This window comes from Solanum stenotomum, unplaced genomic scaffold, assembly GCF_019186545.1.
Source record: "Solanum stenotomum isolate F172 unplaced genomic scaffold, ASM1918654v1 scaffold32850, whole genome shotgun sequence".
Classification (NCBI taxonomy): Eukaryota; Viridiplantae; Streptophyta; class Magnoliopsida; order Solanales; family Solanaceae; genus Solanum; species Solanum stenotomum.
Window position 1 is genome coordinate 14,948 of NW_026032154.1, and position 20,785 is coordinate 35,732.

The 20,785-nt window shown below is 35.6% G+C and overlaps 1 long non-coding RNA gene across 3 annotated transcripts; it reads left to right on the forward strand.

Annotated features, from left to right (window-relative positions):
• Window positions 1-12,010: 12,010 nt before the first annotated feature.
• On the forward strand, window positions 12,011-15,648 carry LOC125852212 (uncharacterized). Of its 3 annotated transcripts, XR_007444980.1 has the most exons (6): window positions 12,011-12,380; window positions 13,382-13,475; window positions 13,560-13,654; window positions 13,824-13,963; window positions 14,056-14,161; window positions 15,455-15,648. It is a non-coding gene; the product is annotated as an uncharacterized LOC125852212 (long non-coding RNA). The 3 variants fall into 3 exon arrangements; XR_007444982.1 differs by lacking the exons at window positions 13,382-13,475; window positions 13,560-13,654 and having other exon boundaries at window positions 12,011-12,387; window positions 15,455-15,647; XR_007444981.1 differs by lacking the exons at window positions 13,382-13,475; window positions 13,560-13,654 and having other exon boundaries at window positions 15,455-15,644.
• The last annotated feature ends 5,137 nt before the right edge of the window (window positions 15,649-20,785 follow it).

Sequence of the window (20,785 nt, forward strand, 5' to 3'; positions counted from 1 at the left end):
GAAACGGATCTTTTTATATACAGCTAAACAAGTTTCCGGTAACTTCCGAAGCACATTTTAAGAACTTTTTGGGTCAAATTCAATTATAACCATTTCATTAAGTTCTCGACTCCAAACTCACATGTGAGGCTCTAGTTTCACTCTATCATTTTCCGGGTCGTTACAATATTTGACCATTTTCAACAATATCCTAGTCTAACCATGCATTTCATTATTTAGTCATGCTAGTTCATCATTCTAAGGGTTCCAATTACTCAATTTGATAATTATTTCATACAAGATTTGGAACCCTAAGTCGAAACTTACATATAGACTAGCATTTAGACAGTTTTAACACACTATCTAGGCAACACAATCACAATCTATCGTCCCAATGGTTTTAGTACTTAAATTTTAGCATATAATTACATACACTTAATTGCCAAAGGTCAAGACCCGACTCCCGACTTTCTATATTCAATCTATGAACCAAAATTCAAAGTGAGAGGAAAGTCTATTACCTTACAAGCAACGAAGAGTAGGGTGATTGCGTGATGACACTAAGTTTTGCAAGACCATACTAATCGCCCAGTTGCGCCGAACCCAAACACCGAAGTTTTGAATAAGGCAGTTGAGAGAGATTGCGAAATTTCTGGGATGAAGGAGTGGGAATTGTATATGGGGGAGTGATGGGTGATTTGAGGCGTGATTTAGGAGATTTGGAGGAGTTAAAAACGGTTGTGGGGGGAAAATAAGAGAAGAGGGAATGAATTTGAAAGGTGAGATTTTTAAATAGGAAGGTCCGAGTCGGGTCAGTCCAACTTAGGGTTAGGACCTACGAGACCCCGCTTACCATCCGTAGGTCTATCTACGGTCTGTCAGTTGGGACCGTGAATCACCTTCACACTTAGAAAAATTTTCACGTTTACCTGGGATCTACGGACACCATTAACGGTCCGTTTATGGATTGACGGACTGTCGATGGGGTCCGTAGACCTCTGCACCAGACTATTTTCTACAGATTTTTCATAGCGCACCTGCACATGTAGCAATCATTAGACTATTTTTTTTACATTTTCTGGACACTTTTTAGGCACTGACCCTATGTTAATTCTAGACAACACTAGTACAGAACTGAAACACCTATCTAAATTAATACAGAGAATCAACTAAACAACAAAAACTGCTAGATGGAAATCAAAAACCTATCGTTGGCTAGATTGTACATCTTGGGTTGCCTCTCATGCAACGCTTGATTTAACGTCGCGGCATGACGCTTGCCTCTTGATTACTCAGACTTCATCAAGATGATAGGCCTCAACAACTTTTTGCACATTTTTTGCGTTTCCCAGATAGATCTTGATCATTTGCCCGTTAACCATGAACCTTGTTCCTTCACTGTTCTCAAGCTTAACTGCTCCATGGGGAGCACTTTTGTAAGCAAAAATGGCCCGGTCCATTTGGATTTGAGTTTGCCCGGAAACAAGCGCAACCTAGAGTTGAATAGAAGCACAAGATCACCCACAACAAATTCTCGCTTTTCAATTCATTGATCATGATACCTCTTCATTTTCTCTTTGTAAAAGGCTGAACTTTCATAAGCTTTTAGGCGAAACTCATCAAGCATATTCAAGTCATTCATTCTTTGGTTAGATGCGGCGCCCAATCCAAATTTAGCTTCTTCATCTCCCACAAAGCCTTATGCTTTAGCTCTACCGGTAAATGGAAAGACTTCCCATACACAAGTTGGTAAGGAGACATACCTATGAGAGTCTTATATGCAGTGCGATAGGCCCATAGAGCATCATCAAGCTTCCTTGACCAATCCGTTCTATTAGCATTCACAGTGTTCGCCAAAATCTGTTTGATCTTTCTGTTGTACACTTCAACTTGCGCACTAGTCTGCGGATGGTAAGGAGTGGCTACATTTTGGCGGACACCATATTTCTCAAGTAGCGCCTTGAACAAATTTTTACAAAAGTGGGAACCTCCATCACTGATAATCGCTGTCGGTGTATCAAATCTGGAGAAGATATTCTTCTTCAAAAATGCGGTGACACTTTTACCTTCATTGTTGGGGAGCGCAACTGCTTCCACCCACTTCGATACATAATCAACCGCAACAAGAATATACTTCATCCTATGTGAACTCACAAATGGACCCATAAAATCAATGCCCCATACATCAAACAACTCTATCACCAATATAGGATTCATAGGAAGCTCTTGCCTCTTTGAAATCCCTTCTTCTCTTTGGCAACGATCACAAGACTTGACGAAATCATGAGCATCTTGGTGGATGGTAGGCCAGTAGTACCCACACTGCAAAATCTTATGTGCAGTCCGAATACCACTATGATGCCCACCAATAGGCGATGAATGGCATGCTTCAAGTACACTCAACATCTCAACCTCGGGCACACAGCGACAAATAATCCTATCAGCACAACTATGATATAAGTAAGGCTCATTTCAAAAGAATTTCTTCACTTTATGCATAAACTTTTTCCTTTGGTGAAAAGACAAATTCGGGGGCACCAAATCGCTTGCCAAATAATTAGCAAAGTCTGCGAACCAAGGAATCTAATCATGAGAAGCAGCCAATACAGGTTCATCTAGAAAACCATCACTAATTTTAGCTCTATCACCAAGCTTTAGCATAGCCTCTTTCTCTAATCTAGAATAGTGATCGGCAACTTGATTTTCGGTCCCCTTTCTATCTTTTACCAATCAAACTCTTGCAACAACAATACCCATTTAATCAATCTCGGTTTTGCATCTTTCTTCGCCATCAAATACCTCAATGTAGAATGGTCAGTATGCACTATGACCTTAGCACCGAACAAGTAGGATCGAAATTTCTCAAATGCAAAAACCACCTCGAGAAGTTCTTGTTCCGTCACAGTATAATTCTTCTGGGCCACATTTAGAGATTTGCTAGCATAGTAAATAGAGTGAAGAATTTTCTAACCCATTTGTCATAAAACTACACCAAGCGCCACTCCACTCGCATAACACATTACCTCAAATGGTTGTCCCCAATCCGGTGAAATAATGATAGGTGCAGGAACCAACTTCTCCTTCAACTCTCCAAATTCTCTCAGACAATCATCATCAAAATCAAACTTATACTCTTTTTCGAGAAGTTTGCACAATGGATGTGCAATTTTAGAGAAGTCATTGAAGAACCTCCTATAGAAACCTGCATGCCCAAGAAAACTTCTAACACCTTTTACAGAGATAGGTGGTGGAAGCTTTTCTATTACCTCAACTTTTGTTCTATCAACCTCAATGCCCTTCTCAGAAATTCGATGATCCAGAACTATCCCTTCTTTCACCATAAAGTGGCACTTCTCCCAATTTAGCACCAGATTGCAGTCTTCACATATTTTAAGAACCTCATCCAGATGATCCAGACATCGATCAAAAGAGTCACCTACTAGAGAGAAATCATCCATGAACACCTCAATAGTGTCCTCCTACATATCAGAAAATATTGACATCATACAGCGCTGGAAGGTCGCTGGAGCATTGCACAACCCAAATGGCATCTGTTTAAAACCAAAAGTCCTATAAGGGCAAGTGAATATGGTCTTCTCTTGGTCTTCCGGAGCTATAGAAATTTGATTGTAGCCCAAATACCCATCAAGAAAATAATACCAACCCTTGCCTGCAAGTCTATCCATATCTGGTACATGAATGACATAGGAAAGTGGTCCTTCTCTGTCCACGCATTCAACTTCTGGTAATTCATGCAGACTCTCCATCCGGTCACGGGCCGCATTGGAACAAGCTCGTTTCCTTCATTTACATCCAATTACTATCTGCAATGGGATAAATAACTCTGGCATCCAACCACTTGATGATCTCTTTTTTAACTACCTCTTGCATAGGTGCATTTTATCTTCTCTGGTGCTCGATACTAGGCTTGTGATCTGGCATGAGTTGGATTTTGTGAGAACAAATACCGAGAGGAATCCCAATAATATCCGCAATAGTCCACCCAATAGCTCACTTGAACCTCTTTAACACAATCACCAAATACTTTACTTTTCTCTCCTTTAAATCTGTCGTATTGATGACCGACAAAGTATTATCTCTACCCAAGAATACATACCTCAAATGTGGTGGTAGAGCCTTAAGCTCCAATTTTAATGCCTCCACAATAGATGGTCTCACGGGTGGGGACTCACGATTCTTCATGTCTAACTTATACCTCTTTGGTTTTGACCGATATTTGTACCTATCGAGTGCAACTACCAACTCATCGTACTCTTCAATACCATTACTGTCGAAATTCATCATAACTATTGCTAGTGCCTCAACACCTAGTCGTTCTTCAATTTGCACTTTTGTTTCACTCTCAACTGCGTAAGTTATAGCAGATACTGTTTGGAGCTCACCACTCTGCTTCATGGACCTATAAATATTGAAAGTTGCTTCTTCATTGTTTAGTCTGAACTTCATCTGCCCCTTCTTCATATCAACCAACGCATGTCTTGTGGCAAGGAATGGTCTCCCAAGGATGATGGGAACCTCAAAATCAACTTCACAATCAAGAATCACAAAATTCGCCGGAAAGATGAACGACTCCACTTTCCTTAGCACATCATGGAGTAGACCAATGGGCCTTTTCACGGTTCGATCGGCCATAAGTAACCGCATCGTAGTAGGCTTTGGATCCCCTAGACCCAACTTCTTATAAATAGACAATGGCATGAGGTTGATGCTAGCACCAAGATCACACAATGCCTTAGCAAAATGTAACAACCCTATAGTACATGAAATCGTGAAAGCACGAGGATCTTCATTCTTCTGCACAAGAGACCTTGTAGCAATAGCGCTACAATGCTGCAATCTATCATCATCTTCAAAACTCACAGACCTTTTCTTTGTCACCATATTTTTTATAAACTTCATATACCCAGGAATTTGCTCCAAGGCTTCTATCAACAGAACGTTGATGGAAAGCTACTTCAACATAGTAATAAACCTGCGACATTTACCATCTTCAGTCTTCTTCACTAACCTCTGTGGAAAATGTGGTGGAGGTCTAGGTATGGGGACCACTTTCTAAGATATATCTATTTCTTTATCTGTCGCATTCTCAGACTCTTCTCTAACCTTTACCACATCATCTTATTTTCTAATCTCAACACCCACCACAGACGACATAGGTGGATCAATGGTTTGCTTACCCCTCAAGTAGTAACTGCCATACAATAACCATCATTCTTTGGATTCTGGATGGTGTTGCTAGGAAGAGTGCCAGGTTGACGTGGGTTCACTGTATTAGACAACTGAGTCATCTGTTGCTCTAGATGCTTTATTGACACTGCATGGGCATCAACTTTTGACCAATACCAGAAAAATTATTTCTCATCTCCTTCACATTCTCATCAGTTGCATCAAACCTTCTCATCATCTTCTGCATCATATCTTCAATACGCATCATGTTGCCTCCAGTTTCCCTAGTACCAGATTCCCGATTTTGTAGGGGAACATAAGGTCCAACCCGATCGTTTCTGGTGTCGTAATTGTTCCGATTGTAGTTGTTGTCGCGATTGAAGTTCCCATCTCGGACATATTGACCCTCTCAGTTGTAATTGCCATAGTTTTGACCTTGGTTTCTTTGACGTTGGCGCCAATTGTTCGTGTAGGATCCTTGGGGGTTTGGTCGAAAACCCCTCGTCTGATCATTCACCGCATAAGCATCCTCTTCATAGTAATACTCTTCAACTGGTGGTGGAGTTCTAGTCAAGTAGTTCACAATATTTACCTTTTTCGCACCTCCGCTCACATGTTTTAATACCAACCCCAACTCGGTCCTCATCTGAGCCATCTCTTTACGAATCTTATCCGCAGACAGGTTATTTGTAGCATGAACGGCAAATGTATTTCTCCCAGTATCCGACCTCCTAGTGCTCCATGTTTTATTGTTGCGAGAGATCTTCTCCAGTTTTTCTGCAATTTGTACGTATGTGCACTTACCATATGAACCTCCAGCAATAGTATCAAGCATTGCTTTATTGTTGTCATCCTGACCTTGATAGAAATATTCCTTCAGCGACTCATCATCAATACGGTGATTTCGAAAATCTCTTATGAACGCAGTGAATCTGTCCCAAGAGCTACTCACAGACTCTCCGGGTAGTGCCACAAAATTATTGACCTTATCTTTGTGATTGAGCTTCTTGGACACTGGATAATATCTTGCTAAGAACACATCCTTCAGTTAGTCCCATGTATAGATAGAGTTATAAGGAAGCTCAGTAAACCATACAGCAGCATCGCCTGTCAGTGATAGATGGAACACTCGCAATCTGATGATATCCATATGCAAGTCTGGTCGACCTACACAGCTCGTGCAAACCACTCTTAGCTTGTCTATGTGAGCATGTGGGTCCTCCGATGGCAACCCCGAGAACAAGCCCCTCGCTATAAGCATCTACATCAAGCTACTGGTCAATACAAATGTGTGCCCCAGAGGCAAATGGGGTAGGACAAGAGGTCCATCAGAGTCAGTAATATTGATGTTGCCCCTATAGTTTTCATGCAGTCATGGGCCTGGTGTACCATGCACCCTCACTGCATCTCCTAATTGATTTTCAACTAGAACCTGGTTGTCCCCACCAACTACCCTCGAAGGTTGCAACTCAACTTCATCACCCAGATTGTCTCCGATAGGATTAACTTGAACTCCTTGATTATTCATTCTTCACAAAGCTCGGTTCAACTCTGGATCGTAAGGAGTAAGTGGTTCACCTTGGCTTCGTGTATTTGGCATACACTGGAGTCAGAACCTAAGAGAGTCAAAAACAAAAAGAAAAAGTAAAATAAGGAAATATTTGACCAAAGTTCAATAATGTAGTAAAATTAATCAAAAAGCTAAATTCCCCGGCAGCTGCGCCAAAATTTGATACGCTCAAATTAAACCTCCCTAAAGAAGCATAAGCGATCATTATCAAGTAAAGAACCCATCTTGTAGATTGGGGTCGATCCCATGAGGAAAATGGTTTAAACTTCACTTTAACCAATAATTATATTCATTTAGTCAAATAACTTCCAGAAACAAGTAATTAAATAGGGGGAATTTGTGGAACAAATTGTAAGAATTCAGTAAGTAATCAGTAAACAAAAGTCAATTTTGGTTGTTATCATGATGAGATAATTAATTAGGGTATACGTGTTCCCCACAAGTTCATAACGCAGTAATCCTAGTAATAGCAATTCTTTCCTAGTGTACTACATGCAAAGTGATAAGCTACGTATCTCTAAATCCTTGGTCTGGCATCTAGAGAATTTCACCCCGCACATTGGTCTTGCTACGAGTGTATAATTTACTAACCCTTACCTTTACCTTATATTAGACATCACATCGATGTTTAGCTTAGTTATTACTTCGCACCAATCGACACTAGACTATTAGATGGTATCACACTAAATCTATGTTGATAATTTTTTTCTTGTTGATTACCTCCTTGGTCAAGCAAGTGGCAACAAGGCGAGTTCTAACGTTGCGCACCGTTAAACGGACTTTTAAATGAAAGAACTATCAATGCATGCAAAACACTATTTAAGAATTGTTTATTTACTATTCATACTTTGTTAATCGCTCATGATTCCCACAATCCTAGTTGTGGAGTTTAGTTACCCATAATCATATGAACACAATTCACTGACTGTTTTAGATGAAAGAATTATGAACTTACGTAATTGAGAATAACAAACCCGGAATTTCAACTTGAATTTCAATACCAAAATCTTCAAAACCAAATTAGGAAATCAAGAATTGCTAGGTTTGCAAGTTAATCTCCAAAGCCAAAAACTCTAATAAAAATAATACTCTCTAACCCCTAAAAACGAGGTTTACATACCCTATTTATAGAAAACAAATCCTAAATTAAAAGGAAAACAAAATAAGAAAAGTTTGTTCAGGCACACGTCTTCATTCCACGAGACTGACTAATGGACCGTCAATGGATCTACGGTCCGTGAGTCCCTTCTGTCAGCTAGGACTTAGAAAATATTTCAGCTTTCAAAAATCAGCTTCTCTGAAGCAAACGACGGAACACCAATACGGACCGTTGATCCCTCTCTGTAGCTCCATACTTAGAATTCTCCAAAAATCAGGTACTGGAACCCTCTCGATCACATTATACGGTTCAGCAGTACGGTCAATAGATCAGTTTACGGACCGTCAATGGCCACCGTGATTTCACACTTAGTCAGATTTCCTTGATCTGCCATACCGACTGATCTACGATCACCATCTATGGAGCGTCAATGGACCTACAGTCCATAGATCACCTCCGTAGATGCCCTTTCTGTATTTATTTCAGTTGTCTCTTTACTTTCGCGCCTAAACATTTTTCCTGCAAAACATGATAGAAACACATAAAAACCAATACAAAAAGGCCCTAGACACACACAACTCTTAAGTGAAATGTATTAAAAATACTGTAAACTCATGGTATATCAAAGGTCAAGTCTAGGGTTCAAGGGGCTGCCTTTCCTCCTCAAATTCGTGGGTAATCTTCACCTAAGGTATGTTAGCTTAATCATCTATGGGTTCTTCCACCCATAGATCCCCCTAGATTTCTCCCAAATTGAGAAGAAATCCCTCAATCTAAGTTAGGGTTTCTTCCAAAGTGTGGATAGTGTTTGAGTATGATTCCAATTGGTTGGATAATACTCAATTTATGATTGTTTTAGTATTGGATCATGATATATTGATGATATTATGTGTTTCTATGGCTAACCCTAAGTCCAAACTGAGGAAATCAAAGTATGTGGGTCTAAGTCTTGTAGAGGGAAATTGATGAATCTTAATTGATCCTCTAGAATTGTTGACTTGTATAGCAATTGTTCAAGGTTAAAGGTAATTAGACATGAATTGAATTAGATCATGGTATATATATGATAGATCTTGACTAAGTAAACTTGAAGTTGAACCTTTATGATGAATTATGACTAGAATCACCTAGTAATGAAGAATGTGATTAGATTACCTTAAAATTTAGGTATGAATGATGATTGTAAAAAGTAAAGCTTTGAGAGTAAGGCTTGTAGTCATGAATGTTGATCACTAGGGTTTGAAGGTAAATACAATATGATGAACTATGAATGTTAAGGCTTTGAGAATAAAGTCTATATGTGAGATTAGAAGATTAAAAGTATAGAGTTGTGGTAGAAGGCCTATACCTACCTAATCTACATTATGAGTGCTTAAGTGCACAAAGTGATAGAATCACTTGGGTTATGCTAGTATCTATGTCTAATGTAGAATTCCAGATATGGTATTATGCATAAATATGATATGACATGAAAGGTTCTCTCACATAGAATGATTCTAGGTTGAAAGTATATTCTCACCTAAAATGAATCTAAGTCCTAGGACTATGAGATGTGATGAGGCTTGTGGTGATTCCACTAAAAGACCTTTACATGATAGGAATATGTGGTAAATTACCTTACTCCTAATTAGTTAAGCATGGGGAGTGTGAGGTCATTACCCTTTGTATATGTGTGACTCCCAAGGCAAGTGGTGATTACACATTTGCCTTTATGTTGATCATGGAGGCGATTACCTATGATCCTTATGTGATGATGTGGAGGCGAATATCTACATTACACATAAAAATGGATATGGAGGCGAATACATATATCCCATTAAAATGAACATGGAGGCGAATACATATGACTAATTAAGTATGTATGACCAGAGGTGAATACCAATGTCTTTATGATTCCATGATATATGTGGCTTGAGGTGACTCTCCTTGTCCTTCATAACGAACTAAACATGTATGCCTTGAGGTGACTCCCCCTTGTATTTAAGAACATGAGCATGATTAGAATGGATTGTAGCTTTAGAGGCCCCTCCAATACATGCATGACTAAGAGGTTATTCCCCTTGTCTTTATGATGTTTGTTGACACCCAATTTTGGCTCTCCATATTTGTTTAACTAAAGTTTTAATAATAAAAATAAAAATAAAAATAATAAAATATATATATGTTACAAAATTGTAGGAATACGAAAAGATTTTTTAATTATTATTTATTTTATTTGATAAATTTATTTCATAAATACTATTTTTTATAAAAATTAAATATATTATATAAATATTACTACTTTCTCATTTTTAGATTTCACGTCAAATGAATATTTTTCTTAAGGGTTAGCTCGATTTTTCCAATTAAATATAATTTCTATTATTGCAATGAATATTATTTTTTTTGACATTTTTTTCAAATTAGGAAGGCTTAATTAATTATTGAGTTACTAGTTTATATTAATTTTATTTTTTTCAAATGACTAATTTTATCAAATAAGCTAGCTTTGTAAAATAATTTTTTTTAATTTAATAAATTGTGGTTATTTAATAAAGAAGATATCATAATTTAAATGAATTTAATTTGAGCAATTTTGGCAATCCATGTCCCTTTAAACCGGCCAATCCTTATATGCCACGTAGGCGAGCACATGAATTGTATTTCTTTAGATTCAATATCGGCCCTACAATCTAATCTAACGGCCTTAATTAAGTCAACCTTTTATTATATATATATATATAATTAGTTTTTTTAAAACTCTTTATTTTTATCAACCGTCCGATCAAACGATCGGACGGCCGAAATTAAATAAGACTTTTCAACCTTTCCACACATAGTACTCCTACATTTCCAAGACCAACGTGGTCTTCTTCACCTTTTTTCCAGAAAAAAAAGGACGACACTCCAATTTTCCTCATCTTTCCCAGGCGTCTGCACTCTGTTGCTCACCTTCTCCATAGCCCCACTCCTCTCCCATCACTTCCTTCTCAGACATCTCCTCACTGCCACACGGGATCTCCCACCCCATTCGTCAGAAAAGGCTTTGGGCTGCCGGAAAAATGTCAATTCCGGCAGTTCCTTGCCCCATCTATCACTCACCCTTTTCAATCAATCCGAAAAAAGAAGATATTCCAAGGTTTTTCTTCTCCTTCATAATTACTTTCATGTTTGCTTTGAGATAGGGGTATTCCAAGAATTCAAATTTTGAATTCTTGGAGCCCAAATTAGCTATAAAAGGGAACCATTTGGTTCTCATAAAAGATCATCCATCAACGTCCAAAAACAATCCAGAAAACAGGGAGAAAAACAAGTAATAAAATCTAAGAATTGATTAAAAAAAAAAGGATCCCTAAATCAGTTAAAAACATTCAAGAATCGATTGAAAAAAAAAGACCAAACAATAATCCCACAAGACTATTTTCATTCTTCTTCGAGTTCGAAGTTGAAATTTTTTTTGACGTCGAAGCTCTTGTTTGTTGCTCTACATAAGGGAGCGTGTTTGGAGTTGTGATATAACTCCGTCTCTGTCCAAATCAGAGAAGCGAATGACCGCCTACATTATCGCTTGTGTCTAACAGCCCCATTGCGTCAATAGTGTCCAACACTCCTTTCTCAGTTCAAAGTTTCATTTTCTTTATAAACATACATGTGTTGCTATTTTCGACTAACATTTTCCATATTAATATTTCGTATTTGTATTTATGCTTGCTTCTATTTGTGTTCGGGTTTGTACAAACCAACTAAGAACGATGATTTTAAAGTTGAAAGAAAAAATGCAGATTTTTGGTAAAAATGCAAGCTTGGAGAGATTAGCCTTCCCCTTTTAACACCTTTTACAATGCAGATTTTTTAAGTATAAAATGTGGTTTTCTCTTAACATAGAAAATGCTACTTTTCAAAGACCTAGAGTGCAGATTTTTTAGTGCAAAAGTAAAAGGAATGCATGTTGAAATATATATATATATTACTACTTATTAGAAGTGAGAGTTGAGGTGTACCAACACTGCTATATGCAGTTGTACTAAAAGTAGCATAAATTGTACAATAAAGTTCGGCCTATTTTGAGTTTAATGCCACGTGTATGTATTTTAGTTCAATGCCCTACAATTTTCCACTTTTTGACAGACACGTAATAGCATCTTACCTTAGTGGGAGACAACCGGTTTTCACTTACAGTCCCCAAATTCCTTGAGGCTTCACTTCCTTATCCTTCTCTCTCTTTTCTTCCATCAAATTAGTCTCGAAGAAGCTTCATCGAAGAGTTGTTCGCATTTTTCTTTTTTTCGTCTATTTATTTTTCTGAAAATTTTGAACAAATCGCAGTTGTAGTCGCAAGAAATTTTCCGAAAACTGAGTACCAAATTTCAAGTTTCTATCAGAATTGTGCCGACCTCTAGAACAAGAATTGTTTCTTTTTCCTCTTGCGTGTTGTGATATTCTTTTGCCTTTTCAAGTTCTTTTCATATTTTCCATTCTCTTTGCAGGTTTGCACTTGCAACTATGCAAATTTTGCAGATTGTTGACAAAGTTTGGTACTTGTGTGGTTCCTAACAACATGCAAAGGTACGAGGTGAAATTTGTTCCTTTTTTCTTTGTTTTTAAATCTTTCAAGACTAACTTAGAAGTGTGCCACTTGATACCTTTTTCATATTTGGTACTTGATATCATGAAATAGTATAAATCTTTTTATTTTTCGATAGGGCTCTGTTTTTCACCTAATAATATCTTAAAGTGCTACACTGCAGGATTAATTTGAACTTGTAGTTGTTAAAAGATATGTAACTATATGTGTGAACTTTAGATTTGAACCTGAATCTTGATCATGCTCCAAAGGTGAGATTTTTTCAAAATCTTTTAAGGCTTCGACTTTAACGGAAGATATGAGATCTATCTTTTGGAGTAAAATTTGTCAAATTTGATTCACGAAATACTTCCATCTTTTAATTGTGGCCTTATTAGACCCTTCCAGTGATTAAGTGATTGATGATTGTCTATCTTTGTGTCTGTTATTGATTTATTAAGTGTACATTATTTTGATTGAATTGATCTTTCATTATATGAATCTGTTTTAATTCATGAGATAGTATTAGAGAGTAATGAATCATAAGGATAGCTTTCTTGCATCCTCCATATGCCAAACAATTGTTGCCAAGGATTCGTATACAAAGAGAACATTCATGAGTGAATTGCACATTCTTTCTCCAATTATGAATCAATAAAGGTCATTAAGCACGTACATCGAGGGTTAACCTATTGACCAGAAACTATTTGATAGCATAAGTTTCTTTGTACTCATACGAGACAATATTAAAGAAGACAATAAGCTAGAGTAGGATTCCGTTCTTGAATTTATCACATTTTAACATATGTATGTTCTCTAATATGTTCCAAGATATTATAGTTACCAGAAGCTGCATAAATGCAAAATTTAATATTTGCAACCTTCTACTCTTTTGTTTGGAGATTTAGCTTCTCTACAACTTCGGCACCTTTTACTCTTTAGTAAATATTTTAAGTCTTCCCTTATCCGTCATCTATTTTTTTCCTTTTTTTCGATGCCTAAGGATGATAGAACCAAACCCAGCAAGTTGACTTCCTTCTTGGGTTATAAGGTTGGGATGAATCACATTGCGAGAGGATTTGAAAAATCCGTATCAAGTAAAATCACTTTTTCATCTATAGCATTTCGGTTCAGTATTCACATTTTCAACATACATATAATCATTTAGACTCTGACTTGAGCAAATTGTACGAAATATTATCTAACTTATACAAAAGAAGGCTAAAGGAGGATGGGAGTAAAAGGACGAACACTGCATCTTCTAATTGTACTAAAGGTAGTACTAATTGTACAGTAAATTTGGCCCTTTTTCAGTGATGAATAAACACGTGTCTCATTTTGCTTCACTTTGTGTACAAGTTTTGCACTATCATCTCACAATTCTCTATAGATTTCTCTCTCCTCCTCTGCTAAGCTTGGTCTATTTTCTCAACTCTTCTTTGTAGATCTCAACTCTTCAATGGTGAATTCATGTGTTGCTGAGTGTCTTCTCTTTGTGTAGACACTTTAAATCTCTCTGTGAAGGTTTCCTCAAGATTTTTGTTTGTTTGGGGTGCCTTGCCGAAATATTTCTTCATGATTTAAGGTAAATCTACATGTTTCTCAATCTGGCTAATATGACCTATTATCTCTTTAAGGCTTATTATATTCATCAAGTCCCTGATTCTAATATTCAAGGGTTGTTTTGGGTCCTTGTACTTCCTGTACTATGCTTCAACACAAAAACACAAGAGCAGAAAACCCAGCATTGTTAATGCAAGTTCCTCCATTGTTAATTTGCCCGGTGAGCTTTATACTATGGGTAGGTTTTTTCTCTTTGTGCTTTACTGCTTTTATAGTTTCTAAACTTCAGTGTCGGATCTCGGGTCCATATATAGTGCTATATGCCTTTTATATGTTCTGCACTCTTTTAAGTGTATAATTTTTTTAATTGATAATGTGTTATGTTGCCACTCTTTCTTTTGTTTGTTTATTTATGTCCTTATGCTTTCACTTTATATTTTTGTGTAGGAGTTTGAAATTTTTATTCAAAGTTTGAAAATTGGGTTTAGAGCGAAATTCTCCTCCAATATCACTACCAAGCAATCAAAAAATTAATATATGCACACAAATTCCACCCCACAACAGTTTATGGAAATTAGGGGTTTAAGAGTGAAATTGTTCAAAATTATACAAGTGAACAATTTCAGTGCATGTGGATTATATAAGTTAGGGAATTGGATGTTCAATAGAGTAACATGATCCGTAAGATTCTGNTAGTTTCTAAACTTCAGTGTCGAATCTCGGGTCCATATATAGTGCTATATGCCTTTTGTATGTTCTGCACCCTTTTAAGTGTATAATTTCTTTATTGATGGTGTGTTATGTTGCCACTCTTTCTTTTGTTTGTTTATTTATGTCCTTATGCTTTCACTTTATATTTTTGTGTAGGAGTTTGAAATTTTTATTCAAAGTTTGAAAATTGGGTTTAGAGCGAAATTCTCCTCCCATATCACTACCAACCAATCAAAAAATTAATATATGCACACAAATTCCACCCCACAACAGTTTATGGAAATTAGGGGTTTAAGAGTGAAATTGTTCAAAATTATACAAGTGAATAATTTCAGTGCATGTGGATTATATAAGTTAGGGAATTGGATGTTCAATAGAGTAACATGATCCGTAAGATTCTGAAGCCTACCCTAATTTATTGGGGTTGATGTTATAGGCTCTCACTTTAATAATTGTCAAGGATTCCTTTATAGGATCATTTGATTTTATATAATTTTAATATTTGAATTTATTAATTCTTGGTTGTCCAGTTCTATAAACATTTGCCCGTTAACATGATTATGTTATTCTATTTATTAGGATATCAATTTTTGCTTTCTAATTTTTCTCCTTTTCTTTCTGTTGACAGTAGTAAGATCAAAATTTGTTTGAAAAATTAGTGTTCTGTCTCCACTTCTTCATATCTATAATCTTTTCATATGTTCTCAGTATAACACCACTATGACTCTGAGCTCTGTTCTATTGATTGTTGAAAACTTGGATCCCGTTACTATATCTCGATGATTTTACTTGATTTTCGCAGGATTAATGACTTTTGACGACCAACAAATGGCATTGGGTTGCGAGTACGTACACATTTTCTCCTCTTCTAAGGTAATTCTCGCCACTCCATTACATTGGCTCATTGTGGGATGGTTTGGATGAGTTGTCGTCAGTTTATGCCTCCTCTTTTGTTCTCCTTTCTCTATGACTACAGTTCTTATGTCCTTCTATTTTTGGGTGAATGGAGATTAAAGATGGCTACACTAAATTGTTTAGCAAGAATTGAGCATGTTGTCGTCCCTGTTTCAAGTATATTTTATCCATAACATGGGTTTTCACATTACTACTACAACAATGATACTAAACCTATTTGTTCATGAAAAAGTTATCTTTTTTTATTCTTGTGTAATGTATATATATATTGGTTTTTCACACACACACATATCAACTTCTTCATTGGAATGGCATAATGGGACTTTCTTAGTCATATAAAACGCAGGTCTTTTAACGTGTCACACCAACTTTCCTGAACATTATGTATTCAAGCTTTCTGGGCATAATTTATTGATGACTCAAACACTTGGACCCTAAATTGATATGTGTCTTGCTCTTCTCTTCGATGAACTACTTGATTACTTTTAATCTTTAGGTGTGCTAGAGGAGTGAGTCCTTTTTCGTGAGGCTGATCTTTTCATTCATTCAGTGTTCACCTATGTTGTTCGGTCTCTTCAAAAATGTCAATGGGTGCATGTCGGATTCTCCAAAAGTAGTGTATATTTGGAGAATCCGACACGGGTGTGACATCAAAAGTGAAGTGTCTGTGCAACTTAGATTTCTACAAAGGTGTCAGTATAGGGTAGATAAACGATTTCAATTTTAAAACGCCTTCAGCTTCAGAACTCCTATCAATCTATAACATGATTATTTTTTTGTTTTCTGGTACTATGGAGATAGGCGACACTCCTTTGCTATTCTCAATGGGTTATTTTCTTATGTCGTTGAAATCTTTTCTTCTTTCTAATTCTTTTTTGTACTGAAAACAGGTGCAACTTGAACCATTTCACTTTGTCTCCGCGAGTATGAAAATGAGAGTATTCACATGGTGTCCACTTTGTGACTTCACAACGCTCATCAAATTTACTTTTCGGAATTGGTAAAGAGAGAGGTACATGCTAATGGATGTAAAATTAGCTGGCGAGCCTAGCCAAGAGTTGAAGACATGTTGGAATGGTTCGTAAATCATTTCAAGTAAGTTGCTCTTAATGTGATTATCCTCTGCACTGTTTTAAATAGGTTCTGAATGTATAATTATGTTATTACACCATGCATTTGATGTTAGTACTTAGCACATTTACTTTTTAACACATTTTTCACGTCTTTCATAAATCCTTACATGATTTTGTGTGTTCAAAATCAACTCACAAATAATAGTACAGGACTTCTGCGCTAGCATAAACAAAAAGTTGAAAGGAGCTATTACCCAATGAAAGGAGTTGGCGGGGGGGGGGGGGGGGGGGGGGGGNGGAGTTGCCGGGGGGGGGGGGAGTTTACAGAGTCAGCAAAGCAATTATATTGTAGATAAATTAAAATTTCAGTGGAAAGAATATAATATTTCTGCTCAATGTAGGAACAAGTTGTATTGTCATAAAAGCATGTTGAACTGAAAGTGTAGGCAATTTTCTATCTCAATATATGATGTACTGCCATGTGCATCGATGTGGCTCTACATCTGCGAAAAAAATTCTCATTTTTTGAGATCAAATCTGAAATCAATGATTGTTAGGTAATGTTACTTACTCTTTCTTTATTTTCTGGATAAACAACTTAAATCTTATTATAATGTAATAACTTCACTAGAGTTTTTGCTTTTAAAAGACATGTGGTAGTGTGTGCTTATATTTGGTAATTCACTAGATTTTCCATTTGGGCATTTTTCTGACATTTGCAAATTGATTTGATCTTCTCTTTTTGCAGATTTTACTTGAATCATTGTTGGCATAAGAATGAGTTAGATTTTGCTCTCCGAACTGTGGATAATATAGGTTGTAATAGGCAACTCAATTGCAATTCTCTTTCTACTTATTTTCACGTAAAGAAATTCTATGTTTCATTCAATTATGTAAACAACCACAAGATTTTTTTTGCTAATGTTAACTTTAACCAAGGTCGGCATCGTGTTTAGTTTGCTTATACTATTGTATTGTTGCAATGACAAAAAGAAATCGAAATCATGCATGTTGGGCCCCTGCTAGCACGGGCCATACCCCTCTAGTATATGAAAACGCTACACTTTGAGATTTGAAAGGTGTATTAGTTTGGGGGTCCCAAAAAGTGCTCTAAATGCACTTTTGAAAGGAAGAAGTGCACTATTTTAAGAGGGTAAAACAAATATCTATTTGTTAGAATTATTGTTATCCGGCTTAAGTTATTTATTTCGAGAAGGACTAAAATATTTATTGGCTTTAATTATCGACCCTCACTTAGGCTTACTCATCGCTTAGGACCTCCAAATAAATTTGAAACTAGTTTAAAGTCTAAAATAATTACCTATAGAAATTACTTATGGCTAAGATATTTACCTTTAGACATACATATTTTCAGAAAACAAGTAGGGAAGTAGGCCTACATTTTTTTTTAAAACAAAATAAATGTAACTACAGAATAAGTCTCATAGTTAGGCCTATTTTTATATTCTTTAGATCAACCCATTTATGAAGAAATTATATTTACTATTATTACTATCTCTATTTTTAAATCACATATTGCTAAAATATTTTAATCTCTTAACATGCTATTTTCAAGATTTTAGATATGTCACCGGGTTCAAAATACAAGGTACATACATATATATGCCATACACATAAAGGTATGAACTTTATATTTTCTCTACATAACATATTATTTTTATCTACTATCCGTCTTACGAATGTTATTTATTTATTTTTTTTATAAGTTATGAATCCCTACACTTAAATATACATATTATTGTGCTACGTCTAATCTATCATCAATTTGTCCCTACATGTAAATAAATAATAAATATTCATATGTTTTAAACAACCTATGTGTACATACCATACTTAAGATCACAAACTTTATATAATATTTTAATATCTAGTATCATTTTTTTTAGAAAACTCCATTCTATATATTTTCATTTAAATTACACATCACATATTACTGCGTATTTACACCCAACTACTATCTTATTTTTATTTCACGTCTTAATAAGACGACCGATTTTTGCAAATTCAACATCTATGTATTTTTAGGATAAATTTATTATGATACAACTATATTTTTTTATTTTTTTTACATATAAATTCATTATACATTTAAGTACATTTATTATTTATTTTTACAATATGGTAAAAATACTACTATTAAATCTATTTTTTGGACATATATATGTCATACCTTGTACTTTACTTTTTTTTTTGTTAAACTAATAAAATTTACTTACCCTTGATTTTAAAGCAAATAAATAAATAAGTTTTCATAATTATATTTTCCTAAATTGAGTTTAAGGACTATCTTTGGATAGGCTTTGAGGGATGCTTAACACCTTCCCCTCGAATAACCAAAACTCTTACTCAGAATCTCACTGGTTTCGCAAATCTAAATAGAGTTTACATTTACATATTTAAAAAATGATTTTCCTAATATTTTTCCTTAAATTTAGGTGGCAACTCTAAAACAAAAAACAATTTTCTTTCAAAATCAAAGAGTCAGCCGTATTATGCTGTAAACTGTTTCGACCGGTTCGAAATAGGGGTGCGACAATGTTAAGAGATGATAAACATGAATGATGAATCTAAAGTGTCTAGCTTAGCATGGGTAGGATTATGGGGTCTTGTTCATGCATGACACAAGCTTGCCTTAAGGTGACTCTTGAAGTGTTTCTCTTATATGATGTATGTTTAGATAGGATTGTGCTATAGTTGCCTTCCTTGTTATGTTATGATTGACTAAAGGTGAGAGATTCCTTTGGTTATGAAGTAAGCTACGAATGAGACTAATGAGTGGTAAGTATGCATATGGTGACTTCAAGGGTATGCTTAGTGTGAATGGTATTATGGGATGCCTTTCATGCATGGCACAAGTGTGCTTTGAGGTTACCTAGAAGTATAGTGCTCTTAGTACATGAAGCCTAGGTCTTGACTATGCATATAGACTATGATTAAGATGACCATAAATGGATACTTAGCTTGGATGGTATTATGGGATGCTATTCATGTGCACAAATATGCTTTGGAGGTTACTTGAGAATAGTCCTCTTATGGTACAAATAACCAAGAGTTGAATAATGCTTATATGATGCTTATGTTGTAGACTTTGCTTATTATAATGATATTGTCTCATATGCTTATAGTTTATGTTTCATGAAGTATTTCATATGATTTTGGATTATGTCTTATATTGACTAACCCCCTTCTCTTATGCTCGTATGGTTATGCTAGCTAACATATTTAGTACATTTTGTACTAACGCATACTTTGCCTACATTTTAATCAAATGTAGGGTTTGGAGACTTGAGTGCTATTTTGGAGATAGGTTTCTATGGAGCTAAGGAGTTGAAGATCTTGGTGAGTCCTCATAGCTTCGAGGACAAAACCTACCATTTCCTTTATGTCTTTTATTTCATGCTTTTGGAGACTACTGTATGGGCTGTGTCCCAAGAGTTTTATTCTAAAGTTGTATTAGATGGTTTGAGACAAACTATAGAAAGACCTCCACTTGTTTTTATAAAGATTTCGATTGTATGGATAAAATTTTAAATTTTCCGTACTTTTCTATTATCTTATGTTCATGATATGCTAAGGACTTGTATGAGACCCCTTCGGGGTCAAGTACGTCGTGTTACTTCTAGGGTATACCCCTGGGTCGTGACAGATGGATGGAGTGCTTGATTTAAAAAATATGATTCTTTTGTAATATTTCATAAATATCTTTAAAGTAAATAAAAATTTAAATAGAAAAGTACATCTTTATAAATAAAAAAAAGTCAAATAAATAATATCTAACATAAATAAATATTGGCAATGTCATGAAATATTTAGCAAATAAAAAAAACATTTTTTTAAATTGATTAATAAAAAAAATACGTCCTATAAATTAAACTTGATTCTTTATGCCCCTGAAAAATCAAGAGCTGAAAAACTTTAGACCTGGACTGAGAAGGACTTGTCGTTTGTCTTTAGGTATTTTATGCCAAATGAAGTAGATGTTCAAATAAGAGCAATGCATATAACTTTGTTTCTCTTTATCCTCCTTAATCTTATTTTTAGTAATTTGGAATGGAATAATGTGTGTTTGGCACGAAGAAAATATTTTTCACATTTATGATTTTTTTTTTAAATAAGTGGATTTC